At 35.0% G+C, this 12,647-nt stretch overlaps 1 protein-coding gene across 1 annotated transcript in view; it reads right to left on the minus strand.

The window, feature by feature from the left end:
* The window catches only part of LOC134839916 (transient receptor potential cation channel subfamily M member-like 2), a 132,370-nt gene that overhangs the window by 65,739 nt on the left and 53,984 nt on the right, over nucleotides 1–12,647 (minus strand). The gene's annotated exons all lie outside the window — the stretch shown is intronic.

Here is a 12,647-nt window from a genome sequence, read left to right on the forward strand (position 1 = left end):
TATCAATTTAAAGGCTACTACACATATAAATATGTGTAAAGGGAATCCGCAAACAAATTGCGGATTCCACTTACAAGTTGCGGAATCCACTTACAGGTTTCGGATTCCACTTACAGTTGCGGATTCCGCAACAGTTCAATTTAACGATACAATTGATTTATCATTTGTTTGTGGATTCCACAAACTGTTCTGATTTCCGCAAATACAGTTGCGGATTCCGCAAATTCGCCTATTTTTCGAGCAATTTTGAGCGGTACAATGATTTAGGTATTTGTTTGTGGAATCCGAAACAGCATAGAAGATTATTGAAAAGTAGCAAACTTGCGGATTCCGCGACTAATCTGATTGTGGCCTGTTGCGGATTCCACTTACAATGCAGAATATGCACAGTTTGGCCTCGTAATGATATTAACTTTAATTCCACTCAAATATGAACGCTATAGTTTTGATCGAACGTTAACTCACAAAAATGCAGTCCCCAGACATTCCTTTTTTATATATCACAACAGCAGTGACCTTTTATAAAATAGTCATTTCATAGCACTTAGGATATAATCCGTGTGGTTTTATTTTCCTATTTGGAGTGTCCCTAGGGTTTGAAAATTTGTTTGTAACCCTATATGGTTTTGGAATTAGGGTCTGGAGCATCGAGCAATTGTAATTGGAGCGTTTATGTGGTTCCCCCTTGTTGGAGCGCCGGCGAATTAGCCTACTACTATCAATGGTCGAGGTCGCAGACTCCGAATTCAGACCCAAATTGCATAGCCCTGCTGAGAGTGTCAGTCCGGAAAACTAAACGTCATTTGCGGCGCTGTGCGCCGTGAAAGTCTGAGCTTGTCAAATTTCGGTCATAAAAGTCTGGGCATAGAGTCGCGAATATCAGGACTTTTGGTCCAGAAAGTCTGGACATGCATTTTGCAGACTTCTCTGACTTTATGTCCAGACTTTGGTGACTTTTTTTCAAGCCTTTTTTTGACGCAAACTTTTGACGCGACCAGGACACGCAAAAAATCTAGCAAAAATGTATTCAGTTTAATAGATTGAACAAGTAGTTAATTTCATCTGCCTGTTTTTGCCTTTTGTTTTCTCGTTGTTCCATCCTACGAAGAAAATCGATAACTCGTTTTTTCTGGTCGGTTTTTTCCTCCATAAAACAGCGATTTTTAACTACATTTTTTGGACGGAACTTTTTTGGTTCCACTGATTGCTTTTAATGCCATGCGTTTCAATTATAAAAAATCCAATTATGATCTTTTTTAATAAAGTTATGGGTGATTAAGTTGGGGAAAATTTTGATTCATTCAGGACAATTAAAGAGCAACAAACTTCCAAATATGTTATTTGCGCAAAGCAAATGCTGCGAATTTATCCAACTTAAAACTTAGTCAAGTTGAGGTGAGAGACGTTTTCTGGTCCAAACATTATCATAATTAATCACAAGTTTTTTTTGTATTGACATGGTAACGTCAAATTGATAACAGTTGGTTGAGTTTATGTAATTGATTACCATAAAAAAACAAGGTTGTTTGCTTTTTGAAATGAAAAAACACTACACACCTTAAAAAATTGATTAAATTTAACCATTTTTGGGTCAATCAGCTCGATTACCAGTTGAACCCAGTCCGATATAAACGTTGTAGCCGGGACAGTTTTATATAGTTGGTCAAATTATAGCACGCTTGACAATTAATGCACAGTTGAGTTCAACTTTTTTTTATTGTTCGATTCGGTCGAAACATGGCTGATTTATGTTGTTTTGGATAAAAACCTGGCACCAATCAATCAAAAACAATAGAAAAGTCGATTGTATATTTCCAACGGCCGAGTTGGTCAAAAAATGGTCATTTTGTATCAAGTCTGTATATAAGCAAGCTTGTTTCGGAAGTAGTCAGACAGCAATGTTTTCGATTGAGTTGGTCGAAATTTAGGAAGCTTATGACGAACACAAGGAGCATCTTATTCTTCAGGACAGGTTGGTAAAATGATGGCCATTTTGAAAGAAGTGGTTGACCATAAAGTCACTAAAAGCCGTCGAGTCACTAAAAACATAGCAAAATTGGGTCGTGTTTGTCAAAACGTCGAAAACATGTTTTCTTCATTCGAATCGATCAAAAGTCGAATACAATTTTTTCAGTCGAATCGGTCGAAACTTGTAAACTTTGGGTAGTTTTGATTGAAACATAGCTATTCGGGGGCAAGGCGGTCAAAAAACACCAGGTTTTGATCGAACACAATTGAGCAAGCACATTTTCCTTCGAGTTAAATTTGAGTCAAACACATTTTTTTGTGTAGGGGCCGCTTTTGATTGATTTGATCAAAGCATAAGAGGTTTACGTCAAACACGGACGGTTGATCTACGAAAGCATCTCTCAAAGTTTAGCCAGTTTCAAGCGTTAATGATCGATTATATTACGATTTTAGTACCAGTCCCACAAAATTGAGAAACAATCAATTTTAATGAATTAATGATAGATTATAACCTCTCTTTTTAAAATCAAATTATAGTTTACTATAATCCATTATAGTCGATTATCTTTTCGTCTGTTTTTCGATACAATTATAATCTATTATATAAGAGTATAACCCCCTAATTTTTTTCAAGTTTCTATTTGATTAGTTTTGCACAAAATCCATTATAATCAATTATAATTGATTATAATCCCTTTTGTTTGTCCATTTTTTTGTTCAAAGTTGCATCTAAATAGCTTATAGTTTTTGCTTTTTGTGGACACTGGTTCCTATGAAAAATGAGAAAATTTTTCATAAAGTTTTCTAATTAATTCAAACTGATTTAGTTTCAGGATTGATTCGGAAAATATATTTTGCATCTACCGCGAAAACCTTTTCACTCATATGAAAGTCTCTCTATGAAACTTTTGTGTCGTGGTAAAGCTTTGTGTTCAGAACAACTAGAGTGTTCATGAGATCTTTCTTTTAGAGTTTTTCTTATTGACACAAAAATAATAACCCATAAGATATCATTCGAATATAGGAAAATTTCGGCAGAAAATTTCGAATATAAGAAAATTCTGTTAAAGTCGATCAAAACATGGCACCAATCAATCAAAGACAATAAAAAAGTCGAATAAAAATTTCCAACGGCCGAGTTGGTCATAAGGTGGTCATTTTGTATCAAGTTTGTATATAAGCAAGCTTGTTTCGGAAGTAGTCAGACAGCAATATTTTCGATTGAGTTGGTCGAAATTTAGGAAGCTTATGACGAACACAAGGAGCATCTTATTCTTCAGGACAGGTTGGTAAAATGATGGCCATTTTGAAAGAAGTTGTTGACCATAAAATCACTAATAGCCGTCGAGTCACTAAAAACATAGCAAACTTGGGTCGAGTTTGTCAAAACGTCGAAAACATGTTTTCTTCATTCGAATCGATCAAAAGTCGAATACAATTTCTGATTCGAATCGGTCGAAACTTGTAAACTTCGGGTAGTTTTGATTCAAACATAGCTATTCGGGGGCAAGGCGGTCAAAAAACACCAGGTTTTGATCGAACACAATTGAGCAAGCACATTTTCCTTCGAGTTAAATTTGAGTCAAACAAATTTTTTTGCGTAGGGGCCGCTTTTGATTGATTTGGTCAAAGCATAACAGGTTTACGTCAAACACGGACGGTTGATCTACGAAAGCATCTCTCAAAATTTAGCCAGTTTCGAGCGTTAATGATCGATTATATTACGATTTTAGTACCAGTCCCACAAAATTGAGAAACAATCACTTTTAATGAGTTAATGATAGATTATAACCTCTCTTTTTCAAATCAAGTTATAGTTTACTCTTTTTGTCTGTTTTTCGATACAATTTTAATCGATTATATAAGAGTATAATTCAATAATTTTTTCAAATTTCTAATTGATTAGTTTTGCACAAAATCCATTATAATCAATTATAATTGATTATAATCCCTTTTGTTTGTACATTTTTTTCTTCAAAGTTGCATCTAAATAGCTTATAGTTTTTGCTTTTTGTGGACACTGGTTCCTATGAAAAATGAGAAAAATTTTAAAAGTTTTCTAATTAATTCAAACTGATTTAATTTCAGGATTGATTCGGAAAACTTTTTTTTGCATCTACCGCGAGAACCTTCTCACTCATATGAAAGTAGCTCTATGAAACTTTTGTGTCGTGGTAAAGCTTTGTGTTCAGATCAACTAAAGTGTTCATGAGATCTCTCTTTTAGAGTTTTTCTTATTGACACAAAAATAATAACCCATAAGATATAATTCGAATATAGGAAAATTTCGGCAGAAACTTTCGAATATAAGAAAATTCTGTTAAAGTCAATCAAATCATGGCAATTTGGAATCGAATTGGTTGTAACTTAGCAGGCTTGAATCAAACACAGTCAAGCACATTTTTCCTTCAGTCAAGTCGGTGAAAAATAGCCATTTTGTGCTAAGCTGGTCAAAGTTCTCACGTTTTTGGTCCAGAAGATCGAAAGAAAGCACGCTTGAAGCCAACACAATCGAACTTAAATTTTTTCAATCGAGTCAACCGAAATATATTATGGCTTTGTGTCGAATCGATACATACATGAGTGGAATCGATCAATACACGATTCAGTCAAAGACAGCCTCACACAAATTTATTTCGGTCGAATCGTTGGTTGAGTATATTTGTACGGTCTCGAAACTTTCCGTCGGTTGAGTCAGTAAAAACCTAGCAATTTTGGGTCAAATTGTTTGAAAACTAGCACATTTGTGTCGACGACAGGCAGCACAAATCTTTTTGGCTTCGAATAACCATTTTTTTAGGTGGGTCAAAACTTAGCAGGTTGAGGCAAACATAGCTATTCAGAGTTCCATGCAGTCGTGTCAGTCGAAACATAGCGTGAGTTGTCATTTCAAACCTTCGTTCTCACAATTTCGGTCAAAACTTGGCTACTTTGAATCTAATCGGTGAAGACTTCGAGTCGGTCAAAAATTAGCCTACAAGAGTCAAGCACAGCCAAATCTTTTTTTTCTGCAGTTGGTTCACCTGAAATATAGCCGGTCGCTATGTAATGAATTGGATGGATTATACCATCATTCTAACAAAAACGGTCGAGTTCAGTTTGCCTTGGGTCATTTCGTTGATCAAAAGATGGCCATTGTGGATCGAGTTGGTCAAAACATGGTCATTTTGACTCAATTAAGTCCAGAGTTATGTTGAGAGTACTCAGCAGGGGCCTTCATCCTATGATTAAACTCTAAATGCAAAAAAAAAGAAAGCGTTGTGCTTGAATGAGAGAGAGGAAGACAATTCATTTTTATCTCGTCGTTTTTGCAGTTGAAAAAAAAAACTGATTTTGGACGGAACAAGCATACAACATTATCGATATTCAGAACAGAAAAAAAAAATTCATCAGTGATTGAGTATGATGAGATTTTCCTGATGAAGTATCAAGGCCAGAATACTGAAAACAAAAACTTTAGCGGAGTCCATCGTCTAATATGCATTAGAGTCTATTCACTCCTAAGTGCTTTTTAATTGACTTTTATGTCGGCGTACAGGTGTTTTTCTCATGAAGTTTTATTTTAACACATTATGAAAAACCGTGTTAAAATTTTTTTTTTCCTTTTTTTAAAATTTTAAGTTCATCCACAAAAAACTTACATTCGGGCAATCCAGGCAGAATAAGCAAACCGGTGCAATGATTGTAGATCAAGTTAGAAATCAGAAACCGTATGTATCTAAAAGCTCTATATCTGTTTTTTTAGTCCATTTATAAGGATAATGTGTTGATATGTCCTGATTATATCAGTTGGAGCTTTGTGTCTTTCCCTCACGCGTGTGACTTTTTTGTTTATAATCCGTACAGCCCGTGTTCCCATTTTTTTTCCAGATTGTCTTGATTTTATTGAGTACAATCAATCAAGTACATACATGAATAGTGTAAATGAATGAATAAAGGTCAACAAGACTGCTCGTATCAGTGCAAAGCTTTGTATGTTCCGACTACCTTTTAAGGTTTATGCAGCAGTAATAACATAATAAAACTAAATGAAATATAACAAAATGAAAAAAAAAATTTCTAAAATTTGAAATTTTTAATGAAAATCATCCCACTGCCATGTGGAAAACAAAAGAATAGATTTTACTCCTTGTAAATAATGAAGTATGGCAATTAAGCTCCTTTCAACCACTTTGGAACAATTTCTGAGACGGATGCTAAGCGTAAGATTTCTGATTCAGATTTCTAACAATAAAAGATGCATACGGAAACGAAATGGTTTACAGCTATAACTGTTTAATTGTATTGGCTATAATTTTTATCATTACGAGGCCAAACTGGGCACTGGATAGGAGCACAATTTTGTGTCTGTATATTCTTGGATTCCAGAGACAAGTCTTAAAATATGCTCAAAAATATAAGTGGACTCCACCAACAAAATTTCAGTGGATTCCGCATACATATACCTGTAACGTAAGCTTTGTCGGCCCATTTGTTTTGATGCGGATTCCGCAACAAGCAAATATAGCTAGTTATTCTGGATTCCGTATCTGTAAGTGGATTCCGCAAAATGTAAGCGCAATCCGCAAATGTAAGTGGATTCCGCAAACTATAAGTGGATTCCGAAGTTTGTTCAATACTGAACTTGCATATAAACAATTAAAAGCTGAGCTGGATTTCTTATCTCTAGCAATGCGAAAGTTCAAAGCAAAAACTTAACCATTGTCAGCGGATTCCACCAACAAGTCTTAAAACATTGGTTACCTAAATCGGTGGATGTCATCTTTTAGTATTTTGGAAACACAACACCGAACAATTTCAATATTTGGAGTCATTGAGTAGAGAGTGTAAGGATTACACAGCATATTGACAAATTAGGTCATTATTTGGGATTGCGTCAATCCCAAATACTGATTTTGGAAGCATAACGCCGAATAAATGCAGTAATTTTAGTCATTGGGTTGCGAGTGTACGAAAACACAACACACAGCATAACAACAAATTAGGTCAGTATTTAGGATTCTATCGAACCCATATACTGGTCAATATTTGTGATTGATGAAATCCCAAAAACTGGAATAATGTGGAAAAAATATGGAATATTTCCATTTTTGGAGTCATTAGGTTGAGAGTGATTAGAAACCCAACGCATGGCAAATCGTCAAATTAGTTCAGTATTTGGCATTTCATCGATCCCAAATACTGGTCAGTAATTATGATTCCATTAATTTCAAACACTGATCTTTTCTAGTAAATTTCTATTCTAGTGAAATCAAATCATGTATTCAAAATATATAATTTTAGAGGCTACTACACATATAAATATACGTGAAGTGAATCCGCAAACAAAATGCGGATTCCACTTACAAGTTGCGGATTCCACTTACAGTTTGAGGATTCCACTTAAATGTTTTATCATTTGTTTGTGGATTCCACAAACTGTACTGAATTCCGCCTATTTTTCGAGCGATTTTGAGCGGTACAATTATTTAGGTACTTGTTTGTGGAATCCGAAACAGCATAGAAGATCAAAGAAAAGTAGCAAAGTTGGGGACTTGGTGACAAATCTGATTTTGGTCTGTTGCGGATTCCGCTTAAAATGCAGAGAATGCACAGTTTGGCCTCGTAATGACATTAAATTTAATTCCACTCAAATATGAACATTATAGTCTTGATCGAACGTTAACGCACGAAATGCAGTCCCCAGACATACCTTTTTATTATATATCACAACAGCAAAGATTTATTATAAAATAGTCATTTCATAGCACTTAAGATATAATCCATGTGGTTTTATTTTCCTATTTGGAGTGCCCCTAGGGTTTGAAAGTATGTTTGGAACCCCTATAAGGTTTTGGGATTAGGGTCTGGAGCACCGAGAAATTGTGTCTGGAGCGCCTAAGTGGTTCCCCCTCCCCCTGTTGGAGCGCCAGCGAATTAGCCTACTACTATCAAGGGTCGATGTCGCAGACTCCGAATTCAGACCCAAATTGCTTAGCCCTGCTGAGAGTGTCAGTCCGGAAAATCTAAACGTGAGTTGCGGCGCTGTGGGCCGTGAAAGTCTGGGCAAGCCAAATTTTGTCTTAGAAGTCTGGGCATAGAGTCGCGAATATCAGGACTTTTGGTCCAGAAAGTCTGGACATGCATTTTCCCGACTTTATGTCCAGACTTTGGCGACTTTGTTTCAAGCCTTTCCTGACGCAAACTCTTGACGCGACCAGGACACGCAAAAAGTCTAGCTAAAAATAGATTCAGTTTAATGGATTGATTAAGTAGTTGATCATAGATTTTTGTATTGAAATGTCTGCATATGTTTGTTACTGCAAAATCAAATAAGATCATCTGGTGAACCTGAATGTTTAATTTATCTTGATTTTACTTTTTGTCCAAACTTCATCTGCCTGTTTTTGCCTCTTGTTTTCTCGTTGTTTCGTCCGACGAAAAAAATCATGAAATCGTTTTACTCTGGTCGGTTTTTTCTTCCATAGAACAGCGATTTTTAAACTAGATTTTTTCGACGGAACTTTTTTTGGTTCCACTGAATGCTTTTAATGCCATGCGTTTTAATTATAAAAAATCCAACATTTATATTTTTTTAACAAAGTTATGGGTTATTGAGTTGGGGATAATTTTGATTCATTCAGGACAATTAAAGACCAACAATTTTCCAAATATGTTATTTGCGCAAAGCAAATGCTGCGAATTTATCCAACTTAAAACTTAGTCAAGTTGAGGCGAGAGACGCTCTCTGGTCCAAACATTATCATCATTAATGCACAAGTTTTTTTGTTTTGACATGGAAACGTCAAATGGATTTGGTTTTGACGACAGTTGGCTGAAATTATGTAATTGATTACCAGAAACAACAAGGTTGTTTGCTTTTTTGAAATGAAAAAATACTACACACCTTAAAAAATTGATTAAATTTAACCATTTTGGGTCAATCAGCTCGACTACCAGTTGAACCCTTTCCATCATTAACGTTGTAGCCTGGACAATTTCATATAGTCGGTCAAAATATAGCACGCTTGACAAATAATGATGAGTTCATCTTTTTTTATTGTTCGATTCGGTCGAAACATGGCTGATTTTTGTGGATTGGATAAAAACCTGGCACCAATCAATCAAGGACAATAGAAAAATCGAATGTATATTTCTAACGGCCGAGTTGGTCGAAATGTGGTCATTTTGTATGAAGTCTGTATATAAGCAAGCTTGTTTCGGAAGTAGTCAGACAGAAATATTTTCGATTGAATTGGTCGAAATTTAGGACGCTTATGACGAACACAAGCATCATCTTATTCTTCGGGTCAGGTTGGTAAAATGATGGCCATTTTGAATGAAGTTGTTGACCATAAAGTCACTAAAAACCGTCGAGTCACTAAAAACATAGCAAAATTTGGTCGAGTTGGTCAAAACGTCAGAAACATGTTTTCTTCATTCGAATCGATCAAAAGTCGAATACAATTTTTTTATTCGAATCGGTCGAAACTTGTAAACTTTGGGTAGTTTTGATTGAAACAAAGCTATTCGGGTTCAAGGCGGTCAAAAAACACCAGGTTTAGATCAAACACAATTGAGCAAGCACATTTTCCTTCGAGTTAAACTGTCTTTTGTTTGAGTCAGTCGAAACAACAAATTTGAGTCAAACACATTTTTTTTGTGTAAAGGCCGCTTTTGTTTGATTTCGTCAAAGCATAACAGCTTTATGTCAAACACGGACGGGTCTTCTACGAAAGCATCTAACCGCATCCAGTTTCGAGCATTAATAATCGATTATCTTACGATTTTAAAACCAGTCCCACAAAATTCAGAAACAAAAGATTTTAATGAATTAATGATCGTTTATAACCTCTCTTTTTAAAATCAAATTATAGTTTACTATAATCCATTGTAATCGATTATCTTTTTGTCTGTTTTTCGATACAATTTTAATCGATTGTATAAGAGTATAATCCATTAATTTTTTTTCAAATTTCTATTTCATTAGTTTTGCACAAAATCCATCATAATCAAATATAATTGATTATAATCCCTTTTGTTTTCCATTTTTGTTTTCAAAGTTGCATCTAAATTGCTTATATTTTTTGCTTTTTGTGGACAATGGTTCCTATGAAAAATGAGAAAATTATTTTTAAAGTTTTCTATTTAATTCAAATGATTGATTCGGAAAATTTATTTTTCATCTACCGCGAGAACCTTTCCACTCATATGAAAGTATCTCTATGAAACTTTTGTTCCGTGGTATAACTTTGTGTTCAGATGAACCAAAGTGTTCATGAGATCTCTCTTTTAGAGATTTTCTTATTGACACAAAAATAATAACCCATAAGATATAATTCGAATATAGGAAAATTTCGGCAACATAAATAAGAATAAAATCGATTATAATTGATTTTAAGGGTTTTTAGTAAGAACTACAATCAATAAGAATCGATTATAAGAGATTATAATCTCTTGGAAAATATCACGACTATATTCAATTATAAATCCCTTAAAGACCTAATTTTGGTAATTATAATCCATTATAATTGTCAAAAAATCATCATAATAACCCGTTATAATTGATTACTTACGCCTAAACTTGGATGCGGGTAGTCAAACCGATTGAAACGTCGATTGCTGTGTCGAACACAGATGAACACATTTTTCTGGTAGAGTAGCTCAAAATATGGCATTTTGGAACAAATTGGTCAAACGATGGGACGATTTAGTCCAACACAATATAACACGTTTTTTCTTTGGTCGAGTGAATCTTCGCGTAGCAAGTTGGGTCAAACTGGTCGAAACGAAAGACAAATGTGACGAACGCGATCGATCATGTTTTTCTGTTAAAATCGATCAAAACCTGGCAATTTTGAATCGACTTGGTTGAAACTTAGCAGGCTTGAATCAAATACAGTCGAGCACATATTTCCTTCAGTCAAGTCGGTGAAAAATAGACAGTTTGTTCTAAGCTGGTCAAAGTTCTCACGTTTTTGGTCCAGACAATTGAAACAAAGCATGCTTGAAGCGAACACAATCGAACTTAGTTCTTTTCAATCGAGTCAACCGAAATATATTATCGCTTTGTGTCGAATCGATCGATACCTGCGTGGAATCGACCAATACGCGATTCAGTCAAAGACAGTCTCACACAAATTATTTCGGTCAAGTCGTTGGTTGAGTATATTTGTACAGTCTCGAAATTTTCGTCGGTCGAGTCAGTCAAAACATAACAATTTTGGGTCAAATTGTTTGAAAAGTAGCACATTTGTGTCAACGACAGGCAGCCAGCACGAATCTTTTCGGCTTCGAATTATCGACCTTTTTTTAGGTGGGTCAAAACTTAGCAGGTTGAGGCAAAAATAGTTATTCGGAGTTCCATGCAGTCGTGTCAGTCGAAACATAGCGTGAGTTGTCATTTTAAACCTTCGCTCTGACAAACACAGTCTACACAGTTTCGGTCAAAACTTGGCTACTTTGAATCTAATCGGTGAAGACTTGGCTTTTTTTGACCGAGTCGGTCAAAAATTAGCCTACAAGAGTCAAACACAGCCAATTTTTTTCTGCAGTAGGTTCACCTGAAATATAGCCGGTAATGCGTAATGAATTGGATGGATTATACCATCATTCTGACAAAGTCAGTCGAGTTCAGTTTGCCTTGGGTCATTTCGTTGATCAAAAGATGGCCATTTTGGATCGAGTTGGTCAAAACATGGTCATTTTGAGTCAATTAAGTCCACAATTAATTTGAGAGTATTCACTAGGGTTGTTCATCTTATGATTAAACTCTAAATGCAAAAATTAGAGTGCGCTGTGCTTGATTGAGAGAGAGGAAGACAATTCATTTTTAACTCGTTTTTGCAGTTGAAAAAAAACTGATTTTGGACGGGACAAGCATACAATATTATCGAATTTCAGAACAGAAAAAAAAACGTTTCATCAGTGATTGAGTATGATGAGATTTTCCTGACAAAGTATCAAGGCCAAATTACTGAAAAAAAACTCTAGCAGAGTCTATACTCTAATATGCATTAGAGTCTATTCACTCTTAAGTGCTTTTTAAAACTTGTATGTCTGCGTACAGGTGTTTTTCTCATGAAGTTTTAACACATTATGAAAAACCGTGTTAAAACTTTTTATTTTCCTTTTTTTAAATTTTAAGTTCATCTACAAAAAACTTACATTCGGGCAATCCAGGCAGGAGAAGCAAGCCGGTGCAATGATTGTAGCGCAAGTTAGAAGACAGAAACCGTATGTATCTAAAAGCTCTATATCTGTTTTTTTAGTCTATTTATAAGGATAATGTGTTGATATGTCCTGATTATATCAGTTGGAGCTTTGTGTTTTTCGCTCACGCGTGTGACTTTTTTGTTTATAATCCGTACAGCCCGTGTTCCCATTTTTTTTCCAGATTGTCTTGATTTTATTGAGTACAACCAATCAAGTACATACATGAATAGTGTAAATGAATGAATAAAGGTCAACAAGACTGCTCGTATCAGTGCGAAGCCTTGTATGTTCCGACTGCCTTTTAAGGTTTAAGAAGCAGTAATAACATTTAAAAATTAAATGAAATAAAACAAAATGAATTTTTTTTTCCAAAATTTGAAATTTTTTATGAAATTCATCCCCCCACATGCCATATAAAAAACAAAAGGATAGATTACGCTCCTTGTAACTAATGAATTATGGCAATTAAGCTTCTTCCAACTACT

Source organism: Symsagittifera roscoffensis, chromosome 2 (assembly GCF_963678635.1).
Source record: "Symsagittifera roscoffensis chromosome 2, txSymRosc1.1, whole genome shotgun sequence".
In the NCBI taxonomy this organism is placed as follows: Eukaryota; Metazoa; Xenacoelomorpha; order Acoela; family Convolutidae; genus Symsagittifera; species Symsagittifera roscoffensis.